The following is a 19,777-nucleotide window of genomic DNA, read 5'->3' on the forward strand; positions in this document are numbered from 1 at the left end:
TTATTCTTTTTGTTGCAACAGTAAATGGGAGTGTTTCCTTAATTTCTCTTTCAGATTTTGCATCATTAGTGTATAGGAATGTAAGAGATTTCTGTGCATTAATTTTGTGTCCTGCTACTTTACCAAATTCATTGATTAGCTCTAATAGTTTTCTGCTACCATCTTTAGGATTCTCTGTGTATAGTATCATGTCACCTGCAAACAGTGACAGTTTTACTTCTTTTCTGATTTGGATTCCTTTTATTTCTTTTTCTTCTCTGATTGCTGTGACTAAAATTTCCAAAACTGTGTTAAATAACAGTGGTGAGAGTGGGCATCCTTGTCTTGTTCCTGATTTTAGAGGAAATGGTTTTACTTTTTCACCATTAAGAACGATGTTGGCTGTGTGTTTGTCATATATGGCCTTTATTAGGTTGAGGTAAGCTCCCTCTGTGCCTACTTTCTGGAGGGTTTTTATCATAAATGGGTGTTGAATTTTGTCGAAAGCTTTTCCTGCATCTACTGAGATTATATGGTTTTTATCCTTCAGTTTGTTAATATGGTGTATCACATTGATTGATTTGCATATATTGAAGAATCCTTGCATTCCTGCGATAAACCTCACTTGATCATGTGGTGTGATCCTTTTAATGTGCTGTTGGATTCTGTTTGCTTGTATTTTGTTGAGGGTTTTTGCAGCTATGTTCATCAGTGATATTGGTCTGTAGTCTTCTTTTTCTGTAACATCTTTGTCTGGTTTTGATACCAGGGTGATGGTGGCTCATAGAATGAGTTTGGGAGTGTTCCTCCCTCTGCTGTATTTTGGAAGAGTTTGAGAAGGATAGCTGTTAGCTCTTCTCTAAATGTTTGATAGAATTCACCTGTGAAGCCATCTGGTCCTGGGCTTTTGTTTGTTGGAAGATTTTTAATCACAGTTTCAATTTCAGTGCTTGTGATTGGTCTCTTTATATTTTCTATTTCTTCCTGGTTCAGTCTGGGAAGGTTGTCCTTTTGTAAAAATTTGTCCGTTTCTTCCAGGTTGTCCATTTTATTGGCCTATAGTTGCTTGTAGTAATCTCTCATGATTCTTTGTATTTCTGCAGTGTCGGTTGTTACTTCTCCGTTTTCATTTCTAATTCTGTTGTTATCAATTTTGTTTATCTTCTCAAAGAACCAGCCTTTAGTTTTATTGATCTTTGCTATCATTTCCTTCATTTCTTTTTCATTTATTTCTGATCTGATCTTTATGATTTCTTTCCTTCTGCTAACTTTGGGGGTTTTTGTTCTTCTTTCTCTAATTGCTTTACATGTAAGTTTAGGTTGTTTATTTGAGATGTTTCTTGTTTCTTGAGGTAGGATTGTATTGCTGTAAACTTCTCTCTTAGAACTGCTTTGCTGCTCCCATAGGTTTTGGGTCGTCGTGTTTTCATTGTCATTTGTTTCTAGGTTTGTTTTGATTTCCTCTTTGATTTCTTCAGTGATCTCTTGGTTATTTAGTAGTGTATTGTTTAGCCTCCATGTGTTTGTATTTTTTACAGATTTTTTCCTGTAATTGATATCTAGTCTTATAGCGTTGTGGTTGCAAAAGATACTTGATATGATTTCAATTTTCTTAAATTTACCAAGGCTTGATTTGTGACCCAGTATATCATCTATTCCTGAGAATGTTCCATGAGCACTTGAGAAGAAAGTGTATTCTGTTGTTTTTGGATGGAATGTCCTATAAATATCAATTAAGTCCATTTTGTTTAACGTGTCATAAAAATATGGAACGCTTCACGAGTTTGCGTGTCATCCTTGCACAGGGGCCATGCTAATCTCTTCTGTATCATTCCAGTGTTAGTATATGTGCTGCCGAAGCAAGCACTCCATATCTTCTTTATCCATTCTTCCACTGGTGGACACTTAGGTTGCTGCCCTGTGTTGGCTATTGTGAATAATGATGCAGTGAACATGCATGCAAGACCAGTTCTGTATAGTTTATGAATTCTTTTTCCATGTAGAGCTTGTTTCAGCCAGCCTCCTCCTAGGGTAGACAATTTAACTTTCTGGAACACCACTAGATCATAAATTCCTTGTGAACATGGATCTATGTTTGAACCATCCATCTGCCTAGAGACTTAACAGGGCATAAAGCATAATGATAGATAGCATTTATAAAATGCTGACTTTTTGTCAGGCACTCATTTACACTCTTTACATGCATTAATTTATTTAATCTTCAGAACTTAATGAAAGAGGTATTACTATTATCTTTACTTTACAGTTGAGTTAACCTGGAGTTAATCTGAAATACAGAAGGTGATTTGGCCAAACCCATACAACAAGTATGTAAGGTAACAAAAATCTGAACCTAGGCAGCTCTTGAGTTCTACCTTATAGTGTCAACTAGTGGAGTTAAGAATTCAGTGCATGTGTGTAGAATTAAATAAACGCCTCTGGAACCTAATAGAATTTCTTTAAAAAATGTAGATAATGCAGATGGGATGAAAACAAAAGTGAAAGAGAAAAGTGTAGAATAAGGAAGTTGGAGAGTAGCATCAAAGAAAGAGTAGGGGATAAGAAACAGTGAAGAAGGAAATTAGCCCAAGTGCAGGATTTCATGGTGCAAATAGGAGAAAAGAATTAAAAGAGCCTGCTTGAGGTGAGGGGGGAAGGAATATTTGAAGAAGAGAATATTGAACAGAAAAAGCCTGTGAAAACATTATTGGTGGGCTGGGAAAGGTATCATACATTGAAAATTTTAAATAAAAAAGCTTTATCTTTAAATAGCTACGCACTTGTGGTTAGATTATTTCTTCCCGTGTTACATTCACCATAATCTCTCAGACTCCCAATCATGGTCCCATGTGAATCAAACCAGACACCTGTTCAGGTGAGATGCTAGGAGAATTATTTCACTGGACTACAGCTGTTGAAGCTTTTTACAATCCACTGAGTATTTATATTGTACAAAATCAGAAAAGGAAATGTTCACTAAGGATCCTTTTTTGGGCAGAAATTGTCAGTCCTCTCCTTGAATACCTTTCCCAGACTCTGTCTCATTACCAGTTTTCCCTTCCCAGTAAATAATCTACCCTAATTATTTCTAACCAGTTTTTGTAGAGATTAGTTGGCCTGAAAGATGGTGGGAAAGCCCTGGTTATCATTTTTGTTTTGTGTTGTCTTGGCTTCCTGAACATGCCCAGTTCACAACTCATATTCATTCAACACATATTTGCCCTCTTACATGCTCGTATCACACACTGACACTAACACCCTTCCAAGGGAGGGGAGAGTGCTATTCTAAATTGACTAAAGTAGATTTGGAGGTGTCCCACCCCACCCCCAACTTCTTTTTCTCCTCTGTTTCTTTCTTTTAGATGATTTGAGGCTTTGTGATGCCTTTTTCCCCTTCTCTGGTTTTAGAAGTTATATATTCTGTTTCATTTCACCTAATGGTTGTCCATTATTTTTAACTTATAAATTTGATTTAGCAGAGTTTAGTGTGGATCAGTATCTCAGCCCTTTTCCAGAACAGTACAAAGATTTGGAACTCTTTAACTCCTGTTGTGCCCTCCTGACATTCATTATTTTTTTCCAGGCTTTGATATCTACCTTATGTTTATACTTTCCAAATTTATGCATTGTTATTTTTGTTTTAAAAGTCATACCTGTTAAGTTTTACCTGCATATGATTAGCAAATGCTTTTCCCATTATTTCCTTCTAAATTCAGTCCTTCCTATTGTATCAATTTTCATCTGCTTGAGATACATCCTTTAGTAGTTCTTCCACCAAGCAAATCCCATTAGAGACCTCTCTCAGTCTGTTTCTGAACATGTTTTTAATCTTTGTTTAATACAAAATGATATAAGACATAGTTATTTGCTAGTTTTCCCCTAATTTATAATTATATTTTTTGTGAAAATCTCCAGATGAGAATTAAGAACCATTAAAACAGAATGATATTCTGAAAAGAATCCATGAATTTCAAGTGTTGGAAGAAAGCCATTATTTCCAGGTTACAACCTAATATAAATTATCTTAAAATTAGAAAAAAAGAAGAGTGTTTAACTCAATGGCCTTTCAGAATAAGGCATTTAATTAGAAATCTTGGCATTATCATGGAGGTCAAACAGTAGAGTACTAAAAATTAATATTGAAAATTATATTTAAAACAGAGTAGAGAAATGACACTGAACATTCTCATTATGTCTGCTACCAAATGGTGTTGAAAAAAGTAGATTGAAGTTTGAATACAAGTCCATAGTTTGTAATAACAACAAGTGCAGTGTCCATATGGTGGTTTGCAGCTGAAGCACACAAATTTAAATGGGACTATTTGAAAAAGCATTCACGCATATGCTTTACTTTTTAAATTTTTATTTTATATTGGGATAGAGTTGATTTACGATGTTTTGGTAGTTTCAGGTGTACAGCAAAGTGATTCAGTTTTACATATACATATATGTGTTCTTACATATAGATACATTTATCTATTCTTTTTCATATTCTTTTCCCAGCTAGGTTATTACAGAATATTGAGTAGAATTCCCTGCGCTATACAGTCGGTCCTTGTTGTTTATCTATTTTATTTTGAGTGGTGTGTGAATGTTAATCCCAAACTCCTAATTTAGCCCTCCCCCCCACACTTTTCCCCTTTGGTAACCATAAGTTTGTTTTCTGTATCTGTGAGTCTGTTGCTGTTTTGTGAATATGTTCATTTGTATCTTTTTTAGATCTCACATATAAGTGATATCATATAATATTTGTCTTTCTCTGTTTGACTTCACTTAGTATGATAATCTCTAGGTGCATCCATGTTGCTGCAAATAGCATTATTTCATTATTTTTTATGGTTGAGTAATATTCCATTGCATATAAACACCACATCTTCTTTATCCATTCATCTCTCAATGGACATTGAGGTTGTTTCAATGTCTTCACTATTGTAAATAGTGCTGCAATGAACATTGGGGTACATGTATCGTTTTGTTTTGTTTCGTTTTTTGCGGTACGCAGGCTTCTCACTGTTGTGGCCGCTCCTGTTGTGGAGCACAGGCTCCTGACGCGCAGGCTCAGTGGCCATGGCTCACGGGCCTAGCCGCTCCATGGCATATGGGATCTTCCCATACCGGGGCACAAACCCATGTCCCCTGCATTGGCAGGCGGATTCTCAACCACTGCGCCACCAGGGAAACCCCATGTATCTTTTTGAATTATGGTTTTCTCTGGATATGTGCCTAGGAGTGGGATTGCCGGCGCATATGGTAGTTCTATTATTAGTTTTTTAAGGAACCTCCCTACTGTTCTCCATAGTGGTTACACCAATTTACATTCCCACCAACAGTGCAGGAGGGTTCCCTTTTCTCCACACCCTCTCCAGTATTTACTGTTTGTAGACTTTTTGATGATGGCCATTCTGACCAGTGTGAGGTGATACTTCATTGTAATTTTGATTTGCATTTTTCTAGTAATTAGTGATGTTGAGCATATTTTTATGTGCCTTTTGGCCATCTATATGTCTTCTTTGGAAAAATGTCTACTTATATCTTCTGCCCATTTTTGATTGGGTTGTTTGTTTTTGTGATATTGAGCTGCATGACTTGTTTGTGTATTTTGGAGATTAATCCCTTGTCAATCACATCATTTGCAAATACTTTCTCCCATCCTATAGGTTGTCTTTTCGTTTTGATTATGATTTCCTTTGCTGTGCAAAAGCTTTTAAGTTTAATTATGTCCCATTTGTTTATTTTTGTTTTTATTTTCATTACTCTAGGAGGTGGATCCTAAAAGATGTTTCTGCGATTTATGTCAAACAGTGTTCTGCCTATGTTTTCCTCTAAGAGTTTTATAGTATTTGGTCTTAACATTTAGGCCTTTAATCCATTTTGAGTTTATTTCTGAGTATGGTGTTAGAGAATGTTCTATGTCATTCTTTTACATGTAGCTGTCCAGTTTTCCCAGCACCACTATTGATGTGACTGTCTTTTCTCCATTGTATATTCTTGCCCCCTTTGTCATAGATTGATTGACCATAGGTGTGTGGGTTTATTTCTGGACTTTCCTGTTCCATTGATCTATAAGTCTGTCTTTGTGCCAGTACCATACTCTTGTGATTACTGTAGGTTTACAGTGTAGTCTGAAGTCAGGGGGCTTGATTCCTCCAGCTCCATTTTGCTTTATACAGATTGCTTTGCTATTCGGGGTCTTTTGTGTTTCCATACAAATTTTGATTTTTGTTCTAGATCTGCAAAAAGTGCCATTGGTAATTTGATAGGATTTGCATTGAATCTCTAGATTGTTTTGTGTAGTATAGTCATTTTGACAATACTGATTTTTCCAATCCAAGAACATAGTATATTTTTCCACCTCTTTGTGTCATCTTTGATTTTTTTCATCAGCATCTTACAGTTTTTGGACAACAGGTCTTTTGCTTCCTTAGGTATGTTTATTCCTAGGTATTTAATGCTTTTTGACACAATGGTAAATGGGATTGTTTCCTTAATTTCTCCTTATGATCTTTTGTTGATAGTGTATAGAAATGCAACAGATTACTGTGTATAAATTTTGTATCCTGCAACTTTACAAATTCATTGATGAGCTCTAGTAGTTTTCTGGTAGCATCTGTAGAATTTTCTAGAATTTTATGTATAGTATCATGTCATCTGCAAACAGTGAAACTTTTACTTGCACTTTTCCAATTGGATTCCTTTTATTTCTTTTACTTCTCTGATTGCCATCACTAGAACTTTCAAAACTATGTTGAATAAAAGTGTTGAGAGTGGACATCCTTGTCTTTTTCCTGATCTTAGAGGAAATGCTTTCAGCTTTTTACTGTACAGTATGATGTTGGCTGTGGGTTTGTCATATATGGCCTTTATTATGTTGAGGTAGGTTCCCTCTATGACCACTTTCTGATGATTTTTTTTATCATAAATTGGTGTTGAATTTTGTCAAAAGTTTTTCTGCATCTACTGAGATGATCATATAGTTTTTATTATTCAATTTGTTAATGTGTTGTATCACACTAATTGATTTGCAGGTATTGAAAAGTCCTTGAATCCCTGGAATAAATCCCTCTAGATAATGGTGTATGATCCTTTTAATGTATTGTTAGATTTGGTTTGCTAGTATTTTGTTGAGAATTTTTGTGTCTATGTTCATCGGTGATACTGGCCTGTAATTTTCTTTTTTTGTGGTATCTTTGTGTGGTTTTGCTATCAGGGTGATGGTGGCCTCATCAAATGAGTATGAGAGTGTTCCTTCCTCTGCAGTTTTCTGGAATAGCTTCAGAAGGATACATGTTAGCTCTTCTCTAAATCTTTGAATGAATTCACCTGTGAAGCCAACTGCTCCTGGCCTTTTGTTTCTTGGAAGTTTTTAAATCACAGTTTCAATTTAAGTATTTGTCATTGGTCTGTTCATATTTTCTATTTCTTTCTGGTTCAGTCTTGGGACATTGTACTTTTCTAAGCATTTGTCCACTTCTTCCAGGTTGTCTATTTTATTGGCATATAGTTTCTTGTAGTAGTCTCTTATGATCCTTTGTATTTCTGTGGTGTCAGTTGTAACTTCTTTTTCATTTCCTATTTTATTGATTTGAGCCCACTCCCTTTCTTTCTTGATGAGTCTGGCTAAAGGTTTATCAATTTTGTTTATCTTCTCAAAGAACCAGCTTTTAGTTTCATTGATCTTTTCTATTGTTTTCTTTCTTTCTCTTTCATTTATTTCTGCTCTGATCTTTATGATTTTTTTCCTTCTGCTAACTTTGTGTTTTGTTAGTTCTTCTTTCTCTAATTGCTTTAGGTGTAAGTTTAGGTCGTTTATTTGAGATTTTTCTTGTTTCCTGAGGTAAGATAGTATTGCTATAAACTTCCCTCTTAGAACTGCTTTTGCTGCATCCCATAGGTTTTGGATTGTCATGCTTTTGTTTTCATTTGTCTCTAGGTATTTTTTTAATTTCACCTTTGATTTTTTTCAGTGATCCATTGGTTGTTTAGTAGCATATTGTTTAGCTGCCACGTGTTTGTGTGTTTTACAGTTTTTTTCTGTAGTTGACTTCTAATATCATAGTGTTGTGGTCGGAAAAGATGGTTGATATGATTTCAATTTTCTTAATTTTCTGAGGCTTGTTTTGTGTCCCAGCATGTGATCAGACATGGAGAATTTTCCATGTGCACTTGAAAAGTATGTGTATTCTGCTGCTTTTGGATGGAATGCTTTGTAAATATCAATTAAGTCTATTTGGTCTCATGTGTCATTTAAGGCCTGCATTTCCTCATTAATTTTCTGTCTGGATGATCTGTCCATGGATTACAGGGGTATTACAGGGGCATTACAGTCCCCCACTATTAATGTGTTACTGTTGATTTTTCCTTTTATGGCTGTTAGCATTTTTCTTACATATTGAGGTGCTCCTATATTGGGTAATATATATTTACAATTCTTGTATCTTCTTTTTTTTATAGATCACTTGATCATTATGTCATGTCCTTCTTTGTCTCTTGTAACAGTCTTTATTTTAGAGTCTCTTTTGTCTGATACGAGTACTGCTACCTCAGCTTTCTTTTGATTTCCATTTGCATGGAATACCTTTTTCCATCCCCTCACTTTCAGTCTGTATTTGTCCCTAAATATGAAGTGGATCTCTTGTAGACAACCTGAAGTGGGTCTCTTGTAGACAGCATATATATGGGTCTTGTTTTTGTATCCATTCAGCCAGTCTGTGTCTTTTGGATGGAGCATTTAATCCATTTACATTTAAGGTAATTATCAATATGTATGTTCTTATTGCCATTTTGTTAATTGTTTTGAATTTGTGTTTGTAGGTCTTTTTTCTCCCCTTCCTTTGTTGTTCTTTTGTCTTCCAATTTGATGAATATCTTTAGTGTTGTGTTTGGATTCCTTTTTTGTGTGTGTGTGTGTATCAATTGTAGATTTTTGGTTTGCTGTTACTTTGAGGTTTTCATATAGCAATATATATGGACTGCTATATCAAAACCTCATAGTAACAGCAAACCAAAAATCTACAATTGATACACACACACACAAAAAAAATACACACACACACACACACATATATATATATATATATATATATATATATATATATATATATGACTGTTTTAAGTTGCTGGTCTCTTAATTTCAAGTGCCTTTCCAATATCCTGCATTTGTACTCTCCTCTTCTCACGATTTCTGGTTTTGATACCATATTTGTGTGTGGACGATTTGCTACCTTTACTGTATGTTTGCCTTTACTGGTGAGCTTTCCCATTTGTAATTTTCTTGTTTCTAGTCCTGGGCTTTTCTTTTCCACCTGGAGACATTCCTTTAGCATTTGTTGTAAAGCTGGTTTGGTGGTGCTGAATTCTCTTAGCATATGCTCCATTGAATCTGAGTGAGAGACTTGCTGGGTAGAGTATTCTTGGTTGTAGGTATTGCCCTTTCATCACATTAAAAATATTGTGCCACTCCCTTCTGGCCTACAGAGTTTCTGCTGAAAAATCAGCTGATAACCTTATGGGGATTCCCTTGTATGTTATTTGTTGCTTTTCCCTTGTTGCTTTTAATAATTTTTCTTTGTCCTTAATTTTTCTCAATTTGATTACTGTGTGTCTCCATGTGTTCCTTCTTGTGTTTATCCTGCCTGGGACTCTCTGCACTTCCTGGACTTGGGTGACTGTTTCCTTTCCCATGTTAAGGAAGTTTTCAACTATTATCTCTTCAAATATTTTCTCAGAAGGTTTCTCTCTATCTTCTCCTTCTGGGACTCCTATAATGTGAATGTTGGTGTATTTAATGTTGTTTCAGAAGTCTTTTAAAATGTCTTCATTTCTTTTCATTCTTTTTTAAAATTCTCTTCTGCAGCAGTGATTTCCACCCTTCTTTCTTCTGCCTCATTTATTCTGTTATTCCTTTTAGTGTATTTTTCATCTCACTTATGGTATTGTTCAATTCTGTTTGTCCTTTACATCTTCTGTTTTTTAAGCATCTCTTGTATCTTCTCAGTCTGTGCCTCCATTCTTTTTCTGAGATCTTGGATCATCTTTACTATCATTACTCTGAATTATTTTTCAGGTAGATTGCCTATCTCCACTTCACTTAGTTGTTCTTCTGGGATTTTATCTTGTTCCTTTGTTGGGAACATATTCCTCTGCCATCTCATTTTGTCTAACTTTCTGTGTTTGTGGTCTGTGTTCTGCAGGCTGCAGGATTGTAGTTTCTCTTGCTTCTGGTGTCTGACCCACCCCACCCCACCGGTGGGTGAGGCTCATCTAGAGGCTTGTGCAGGCTTCCTGGTGAGAGGAACTGGTGCCTGCCCACTGGTGGGTGCAGCTGGGTCTTCTCCCTCTGGTGGGCACAGCCATGTTAAGGAGTATGTTTAGAGGCAGCTGTGGACTCGGGAAGACTTTAGGCAGCCTGTCTACTGATAGGTGGGGATGTTCCCATTCTGTTGGTTATTTGGCCTGAGGCATCCCAGCACTGGAGCTTATAAGCTATGGGTGGGGCCAGGTCTTGGGGTCAAAATGGCAGCCTCCAGGAGGGCTCATACCAACGAGTGCTCCCCAGTACCTCCACCACCAGTGTCCTTGTCCCCACAGTGAGCCACAGCTGCCCCGCTGCACCTCCCCAGGAGACCCTCCAAGACCAGCAGGTAGGTCTGGCCCAGGTTCCTATGAAGTCACTGCTTTTTCTCTGGGTCTTGATGTTCACAAGCCTTTTTGTCTTCCCTCCAAGAGTGGAGTTTATGTTTCCCCCAGTCCTGTGGAATTCCTGCGATCAAGCCCTGCTGGCCTTCTAAGCCAAATGCTCTGGGGCCTCCTTCTGATGCCAGCCCCCGAGGCTGAGATGCCTGATGTGGGACTTAGAACTCTCACTCCTGTTGGCGATCCTCATAATTATTTTCCAGTTTGTGGGTCGCCCACCTAGTGGGTATGGGATTTGATTATGTCACATATGCACTCCTCCTACCATCTCATATGGCTTCTTCTTTGTCTTTGGCTGTAGGGTATCTTTTTTTGGTAGGTTCCAGTCTCTTTTGTCAATAGTTCTTCGGCAGTTAGTTGTGATTTTGGTGTTTTCATGAGAGGAGGTGAGCTCAAGTCCTTCTACTCTGTAATCTTGTCTTCAACCCACACATCTGCTTTAAACATTCAACCTACAGAACATTCACTTCCTTCTCCCTTTGTTGTCACCATTTATGTTCTCTACTCTTTTCTACATATTCAACTCCTACTTTCCATTGAGGGCTCAAGTCCCACTTTCTCGTGAAAGCTTTTCCTCATCAACATAAAGTTCTGTATCTTTTAGAGAACTGATTATTTATTCTGGTCACCAAACACTACATTGTTGACAGATAGCTTTCTGAGTCTTACTTTGCCAGCTGAATTTTGAGAACACACTTGAGATTAGAGGCCATGCCCTTTGCTTCTCTGTAACTATCATGGGTCTTCCTGTGTCACATCACACGTGTGATTCTTATTGCATTTTTTAAAGTACAGTAGTAAACACTAGCCACTTTGGTAAAAGGAGGACAGAAGGATACAAGTTGATCAGAAGGACATTTTCTGCCCTCATGAACCTAGCAAAGTGGGTTCTCCACTTGAGGGGGCATATATACATACATACCTAATATAAGTGGAGAATAATTAATTTTAAGACCATACATGAGCAATTGGACAGTAAGGAAATACAAGCTAGTTATCAAAAGAATTTGAAGAGTAACATTCCCATAGAATACATTCAGTCAGAGGTTGATCACATAGGTTGTTTATTTTTTTAAAGATTTTTTTTAAAAATTAATTTATTTTATTTATTTATTTTTGGCTGTGTTGGGTCTTCATTGCTGCATACATACCTAATATAAGTGGAGAATAATTAATTTTAAGACCATACATGAGCAATTGGACAGTAAGGAAATACAAGCTAGTTATCAAAAGAATTTGAAGAGTAACATTCCCATAGAATACATTCAGTCAGAGGTTGATCACATACGTTGTTTATTTTTTTAAAGATTTTTTAAAAAAATTAATTTATTTTATTTATTTATTTTTGGCTGTGTTGGGTCTTCATTGCTGCATGCGGGCTTTCTCTAGTTGTGGTGAGCAGGGGCTACTCTTCGTTGAGATGCACAAGCTTATTGTGGTGGCTTCTCTCATTGCAGAGCATGGGCTCTAAGCACGCAGGCTTCGGTCGTTGCAGCAGGCAGGCTCAGTAGTTGTGGCACACAGGCTTAGTTGCTCCACGGCATGTGGGATCTTCCTGGGCCAGGGCTCGAACCTATGACCCCTGCATTGGCAGGCAGATTCTTAGCCACTGCACCATGAGGGAAGCTCGATTACATAGGTTTTAACGTGTATGTTTTCTAAAGGTAAACTGGACCTTTCACATACAAGCAATCCCTGTTGATAGTGTTGTTTTTGGTTTTCTGGAAAGATCATCTTTTTCCACAGTGTATTCTGAGGGGTATAAATTTAAATACATTGAGAATTTTATTTAAGAGAAGCCCCAAAGTACTCCCTTGAGAAAGGAAGGACCATCAAACAGATGTTAAAATAGGAAGGAGCTTTGTAAATACCAAATAAGTAGCAGAACTGTTTATGCTAAGTAAGTGACCTTTTTTGTCCATTATAGACTTATCTTCTGGTTTCTTCCAGAAGTAGCCTAACAGATATAAGTACTATTCAGCAAAAATAACAACTACATTTTATGTGGAAAGGATTTGATGCATTAAATCAGGCCTCTTTAAGTAAAGTATTTTCAGATTTTTACCTGGTGACATTGATTTCAGTAAGGTCCATAAAAATGTCCTCTATAGGCTAGTTTAATACCAATAAAAGTGTAGTTATCTTTTTAAAAAAATATTCTTTTCACTCAACAGAATAAATGTTCTGTCATAGCAAGGAGAAAGACTATACATGAGTTAATTTCTACATATAAATTTTGTAAGTACAGATAACATAGCATTTACACTTTCTATGTCATTATTTAAAAAAAATTCTTGTCCTGGCACAAAAAAATCCAGGAAATTCAAGCATGTTTATTACTAGGAATTTGCAGTGTCTTGTGTCTAAACAATACCAAAGGACCCATTTCAAATCTGACTTGGAAAATTCAGCAACTCCTGATTTTTGACTTAAGATTTTCAAAAATCTGCCTGGGGATAAAAAAGGTCCATAATAACCAGAAAAAGAGACTACAGGGACAATTAAGAGAAGAAGAAAAAGTGCCAAGTGTTGAATTTGGTAAAGTCATAACAGGTTAGTCTGTGGAAATAAACAATGTAAAACAGAAATTGTTTGCTCTTCAAGAGATTCCCTGTGTAATTGAAATGAAATACAAGGAAATGTACCAAGACATAGCTTTGATTTAGTCTTCACTGAAGAAGGAAGAAAATCGCAGGGACAAAAATTAAATAATAACTGTGATATCTCTTTCCTAGCATATTCTCTAATGAAAAGAAATAATTTCAGAAATATGCCCTTAGTTAGCATGACTATACATATGTGTGTATATATACAGATTTAAATGTTTATGTATGTATCCACATGTGTGCGTGTGTGTCTGTGTACAAGTGTGAGTGTGCATATACAAATATATGAATATAGGTGTAAATAAGATGCAAACTACTGTGGCTATAAAAAAATTAAACATAAGAAATGTCGTCATGAGTAAAAAATTGTATTTTTCCCCTTCCCATATTCTATAAGTACCACTAGTATCATAAAATAATTTCTGGGGGAAAACAATTATAATCCATGATTAGGTTTATATACCTAAAATTCCCCCCCCATTAGGAATATATATCTGACACCTATTTTTCTCTATGAATGAATGTATCAACTACAAATGTGAATATGTAGTGGCCTGCCCCCACAAAATACTACCAATGCTTTTTGCTACAGAATACACATCCTACTATATTGAAAAGTAATTGCCTATTTTATTTAATATTAAATTTTCTGTCTACTTCTCTAGGTCAATAAATTTAGAATTCCACAAACAAATCTATTTTCTTTAAAAAATTCTCTTCATGATTGTATTCCGTTGGGTTATTCTCTACCTACTACCCTTTTCCATCTTCAAAATGAAGAATTCTTCAGTCTTTGATTATTTTTGATTATTTGGTTCCTCTTTGAACTGTCTTTACTTCCTTTAATAGCCAGATTATATTTAGAACCCAGAACTTCAAGTAACAACCTATTTATATGTACACCTAGAGGAGAATATTTATCTTTCTACTTTGAATAATGCCCAGTTCTTTGTGGCATTTTCTGGTTGTATATTAAACATATTACCTACTATGAATAGATAATATCTTCTATAGGGCCAGTGATTATATTGAGTAAAGAACAGATTTCAATTCCTCACTGTTAATTTCCTTCTTTAAAAAAATATATTTTCTAGTAAAAAATATTTTTTCTCTCTTTACCCCACAAATGCAGTAGTGTTTCTTTTTTGTAAGGACTTTTTGGGGCCTGAAATGTGAAATTAAAATAGATGACCAATGTTGTCCCTCATAACTCCTGCATTCTGTGTGTGTCATGTGTGGACTCATGTAAAAGTTCATAAACGTCTAAAGTCCTTTCCCCTTGTCTCTATACAGACTTGTTTTTCTGTCAACTATGTTACTCTTTGCCCAATAGGTTATATTCAGTAGTTTTATCCTTTGCTACAGACCTTGCCAATTCGTAAAATGATAAAGTGAACCTATATTTCCTGTGCTTACTTGGCTAGTTTAGATGAATCAGTTTATACTATGGTAAGTTAAAAGAAACAAGCAAATAAATAAATATCAGTGGCTTGAAACATCAGCTTCTCAAATTGTAGTATTCTCCATATTAGGTACAGTATGCTAGCTGCTGTAGGAAAGGGCTCCTAATTTACTGTGGCTCAGACACAATAGATACTTTCCTCTTCCTGTTGAGAGGTCATGAGGTGAAGGAGATAAAGAGATTGGCAGGGTGACCTTCTTCCAACCTGTCATGCAGGAACCCAGTGGGTGGATATGTTTCCATTGGCAACATATCTGCAGAGGCTGCTTTGGGATCAGGTGCACTCCATACAAGAGAAAGAAGAAAATAACAGGGAAGAAAAAGGATGGGAGGTTTTAATGATCCAGTCCTAGAAATGGTGCCTACCACTTCTAGGTACATTTTATTGGTGAAAACTGTATCATACCTAAATAAAAACAAACACACAGATACAATTATAAATATAACAATATAACATAAAATATAATGTAATATAATACAATACAGTACAATATAATACAATGTAATATATAATAACAACATAATGACCATACCTAATGACAGGGAAGAAGCCAGGAATGTATGGTGTAATGTGTTTCTGTTACCGAACCAAACTCGGGCCCACTTGCCCGAGTGCATTAAAGCCAATCTGCTGACACCGGGTTGTGGTGAAGGAAAGTGCAGTGTTTACTACAGGTGCCAAGCAAGGAGTCCAGGCAGCTAGTGCTCAAAAAGGCCTGAACTCCCTGATGGCTTTCAGGAAGGGGTTTGAAAGCCCCCGATGGCTTTCAGGAAGGGGGTTTGTGGGGTGTGTGATCAGCTCGTGGACATTCTTCTGATTGGCTGGTGGGGAGGTAATTGGGAGTCAACATCATCAACCTTCTGGTTCCAAACTGTCTGGTGTCTATGTGTTTGTGGGCAGTATGCAGTTAACCCCACCTGGTGGGGTTTCAGCATCTGCAAAACAGCTCAAGGACATGGCTCAGAATATTATCCATAGCCCTTGAGTAGAAACTAAAGGTCCTTGACATTGTTTAATGGCTAAACAATTATTATTTTGTCTTGCTTGACTGTTTTCCTTTCTTTCTTCATCTTCTCACTTCTCTGGTTAAACTTATTCTTTGACTAAAGTTTTTCTATACACTGAAGGCTGGCAGAGGACATGGTTGCAGGGGTGAGTCTGTCCTGGGATGGCCCCATAACGTCCTGCTCAGTTACATTCCCAGGAAGGTGAAAAAAAAAAAGCTTTTTGTAGAATAGCTGGCATCTCTGTCCCATCTATTTTACTCAGCAACATTGTCCCAGCATCAGGAAAGGTGTAGTTGGAAGACACTAGCTACAGGCAGTTTATGGGTAACTATTTCAGGGTCCTCCATGTGCCTGAATATATTCACCTGCTAACTTCCAAAGCTGTTTGGGGCTCAGGCATAGCTGTGTAATGGTCCTGACCTGGTGCCATCATGGTGTCATCACAGTTTACTGATAAACTTATTCGATGGTAGTCAAGTGTTCACAGCATAAATGTGCCAAAGTGAGAGTGAGAGTTAAAACTATCCTTAATGACCCCCGACCTCCACATTCCCATCAGCAACTTACTTGATTTTTCCATAAGTTGTTTTCGTGGAGAAAGGAAGCTGGGCCAGTGTCAGGCTCTTTGGTGGTTAAAGTGAATTATCGGATATGATGAATTCTTTTTTTACTGGGGGTTGCTATTTTTTTTTCTTCCTTGAACTCCAAATTAATGAGGTTTATAAAATGCTAAGTTAATGAATTATAATGAGGAATAAGAATATAACATTGTAAAGCTGCCATTAAGACTGAAAGGGAGAACTCTATGATGAAATTCATGTCATAATTCAAGTGACTAAGGAAAGCAGAGGTTATAAGAGGAAAAATGTTCATGGGAGAAAACTTGCTTTATGCCCATCAGAAGACTCTAGAGGAAAATATTATTTTACTTTGAAATTAGCTCATGGGTCTTTTCAGAACAAGCAGATCTTGATTTGTGAGTTTACTCTAAGCCCAAGAATTTCTATTTGAAAACTGAGCAGTACTGAAAAAATGGCTCGACACGAGATAACTGACACTCGTGTCTATGTGTGGTTATGAAAGCAGGTGCCTTACCAAGTTCTGCCTCTCAGAACATGGTGACCCTCCTATTTTTGGAGCTTTTCAACCCTATTTTCATGCTTCTTCACCTCAGCCTGTCCCCACACCAGATACCTGGTTTCACCTGGCAACCGGGCTTCCTCAAGGGAGTGTTTTACCAGCCCCCTCTACTCACCCACGCACCCCCTGCTGTCACTACTTCTCTGCCTGGTAGCAGTGCACCCCCTGCTGTCACTGCTTCTCTGCCTGGTAGCAGTGCCACAAAGACTTGTTCCTGCAGACAGTCAAATGCCAAAAAATGGCAGAGTGATCTACTGATATTAGGACTGCTTCTTCTGTGCCCTGTTAGTGTGAAAAGTAACCGCTGACACAGGAATTTCCGGCATTCTGCTTTCAGTGCGAGATTTTATTGTGGGTGTATCTTCCCTGTCCCTTGATTATGACATATATCTGTTGGATAAGGTTGCCTTTATGTGAAGAACTGTGTTGATTTGTACATTACTAATATAATGAAATGACTTATATCCATGAACTATATGTAGAAGTGTGTGGGAAAAAGAGTTAATAATAGCTACCATTGTTTACTTTTACTTGCCATTCAATTATTGAAGTATGTTACCTAAGTTAATCCTCCCAAAAATGGTTTCTGGATTTTTATACTTGTTTTACAAATGAGAAGATAATTTTTCAAATTTGTGCAAGTTGCACAAGCTCACCCGGTAACTCCTAAGTAGGAGACAGGCTTAGATCACAGATCTGTCCAGGGCCGACGCCCATTGTGTTAATAACAACTAGTCTATCTTTTTTATTTTATTGAAGTACAGTTGATTTATAATGTGTTAATTTCTGCTGTACAGCAAAGTGATTCAGATATATATATGTATATATATATTTCCCTTTTCATATTCTCTTCCATTATGGTTTATCACAGGGTATTGAAAATAGTTCCCTGTGCTATACAGTAGGACCTTGTTGTTTATCCATTCTATATATACTAGTCTGCATCAGCAAATCCCAAACTTTCAACCCTTCCCTCCCCTTCCACCTCCTCCTTGGCAACCATAGTCTGTTCTCTAGTCTGTGAGTCTGTTTTTGTTTTGTAGATATGTTTATTTATGTAGTATTTTAGATTTCACATATAAGCGATGTCATTTGATACTTGTCTTTCTCTGTCTGACTTACTTAGTTTGATAATCTCTAGGTCCATCCACGTTGCTGCAAATGACATTATTTCATTCTTTTATATGGCTGAGTAATATTCCATTGTATATATGTACCACATCTTCTTTATCCATTCATCTGTTGATGGACATTTAGGTTGCTTCCGTGTCTTGGCTATTGTAAATAGTGCTGCAATGAACCCTGAGGGTACATGTGTCTTTTTGAATTAGAGTTTTCTCCAGATACATGCCCAGGAGTGGGATTGCTGGGTCATATGGTAGTTCTATTTTTAGTTTTCAAAGGATCCTCTGTACTGTTCTCCATAGTGGCTGCACCAATTTACAGTCCCACCAGCAGTGCAAAGGGGTTCCCTTTTCTCCACACCCTCTCCAGCATTTATTGTTTGTAGACTTTTTAATGTTGGCTATTCTGACTGGTGTGAGGTGGTACCTCATTGTAGTTTTGATTTGCATTTCTCGAATAATTAGCAAAGTTGAGCATCTTTTCATGTGCATCTTGACCACCGGTATGCCTTCTCTGGAGAAATGTCTCTTTAGGTCTTTGCCCATTTTTTGATTGGGCTGTTTGTTTGTTATTGAGTTGTATGAGCTGTTTCTATATTTTGGAAAGTAAGCCCTTGTTGGTCTCATAATTTGCAAATATTTTCTCTCAGTCAGTAGGTTGTCTTTTTGTGTCATTTTCAACTAGTCTTTCTTGACTTCAAATACATATTTTCACATTGACTCTCAACATGAAGTGAGCAAACTAGAAACATCTTATATTTTGAAGGAAATTTAGAGATCTCTTTATCTAAAGCAGTTATTTTATGGAGACCCAGAGAAATGAAATGCCCCTATTCCAGGGTAAGTTAATTGGCCAGCAGCACAGCACAGACAAGAACTAGAGTGAATATTCTTGCCGCTATGACATGTATCCTCGATGACTAACTGAACTCTTTCAAACCTGGTCCTTTCAGCATCTTAGTGGAAAGACTCTAAGCTTAATAGCAACATACTAATTGGTAATATTATATCATTAAGTTTATGCTCTGAATGCAAGAGCCTCATAAATAAGGTTAAATAAGACAATTCATGAAAATAGTAACTGGACTCAGACTTTCAAGAAGAGCATAGAGGAAAAACAAACAAATATGCACTTTTCCTTTATCACATCCCAGATTAGAGCATGTTCATAGCCCCACACAGAGAGACCCACTGAGAAAGACACTCTAAACAGAGGCCCCTGCACTCAAGAAGAGACATCCACACTGAGAAACAGCATTGCTGCTTATCTAGTCTTTGTTGTCATGAGCTGGGGAACTAACCACCTTATTCCAACTCAAGACTGATCACCGTGGGCTTTAAGAGGATGCTGCATGCCACCGTTAGCATGGCACGTGCTCTGAGAAATTTTTTTCCATCCACGGTGATTGACTTGTGTGCTTCTGTCCTTCTGACCAAGGGCATGCATTTTCAAGACAGCTGGCCAGGGTTTGGGATGCATTCTGCAGCTGTGACAGGGCCAAGGTTCATGCCCACATGGGGAAGACCTCACGCTCTCAACTTAATTAGCTTCAAGCCTCACTCACTAAGCCAAATGGACATAGAGCACTCCCATGAAGCCCTGCACATCTATGCACGTCACTCATACTCAACTATAGACAAGACAGATGCCCTTTGCATATGCAAACCACCGTTATATGTCCTATAAAGAGTTTTTGAGACCACTCCGAGTTAACCCCTGAAGAGAAAATGTAGGGACAGATCAATCCAGCGAAATCTTCTTCATG

At 37.1% G+C, this 19,777-nt stretch overlaps 1 protein-coding gene and 1 non-coding gene across 2 annotated transcripts in view; one reads left to right on the forward strand and one right to left on the reverse strand.

Moving 5' to 3' along the window:
• The window catches only part of ADGRB3 (adhesion G protein-coupled receptor B3), a 792,587-nt gene that overhangs the window by 526,324 nt on the left and 246,486 nt on the right, over positions 1-19,777 (forward strand). The gene's annotated exons all lie outside the window — the stretch shown is intronic.
• LOC112067412 (U6 spliceosomal RNA) lies at positions 1,740-1,846 on the reverse strand. Its single transcript, XR_002893259.1, has one exon. It is a non-coding gene; the product is annotated as a U6 spliceosomal RNA (small nuclear RNA).

Source organism: Physeter macrocephalus, chromosome 10 (genome assembly GCF_002837175.3).
Source record: "Physeter macrocephalus isolate SW-GA chromosome 10, ASM283717v5, whole genome shotgun sequence".
Classification (NCBI taxonomy): domain Eukaryota; kingdom Metazoa; phylum Chordata; class Mammalia; order Artiodactyla; family Physeteridae; genus Physeter; species Physeter macrocephalus.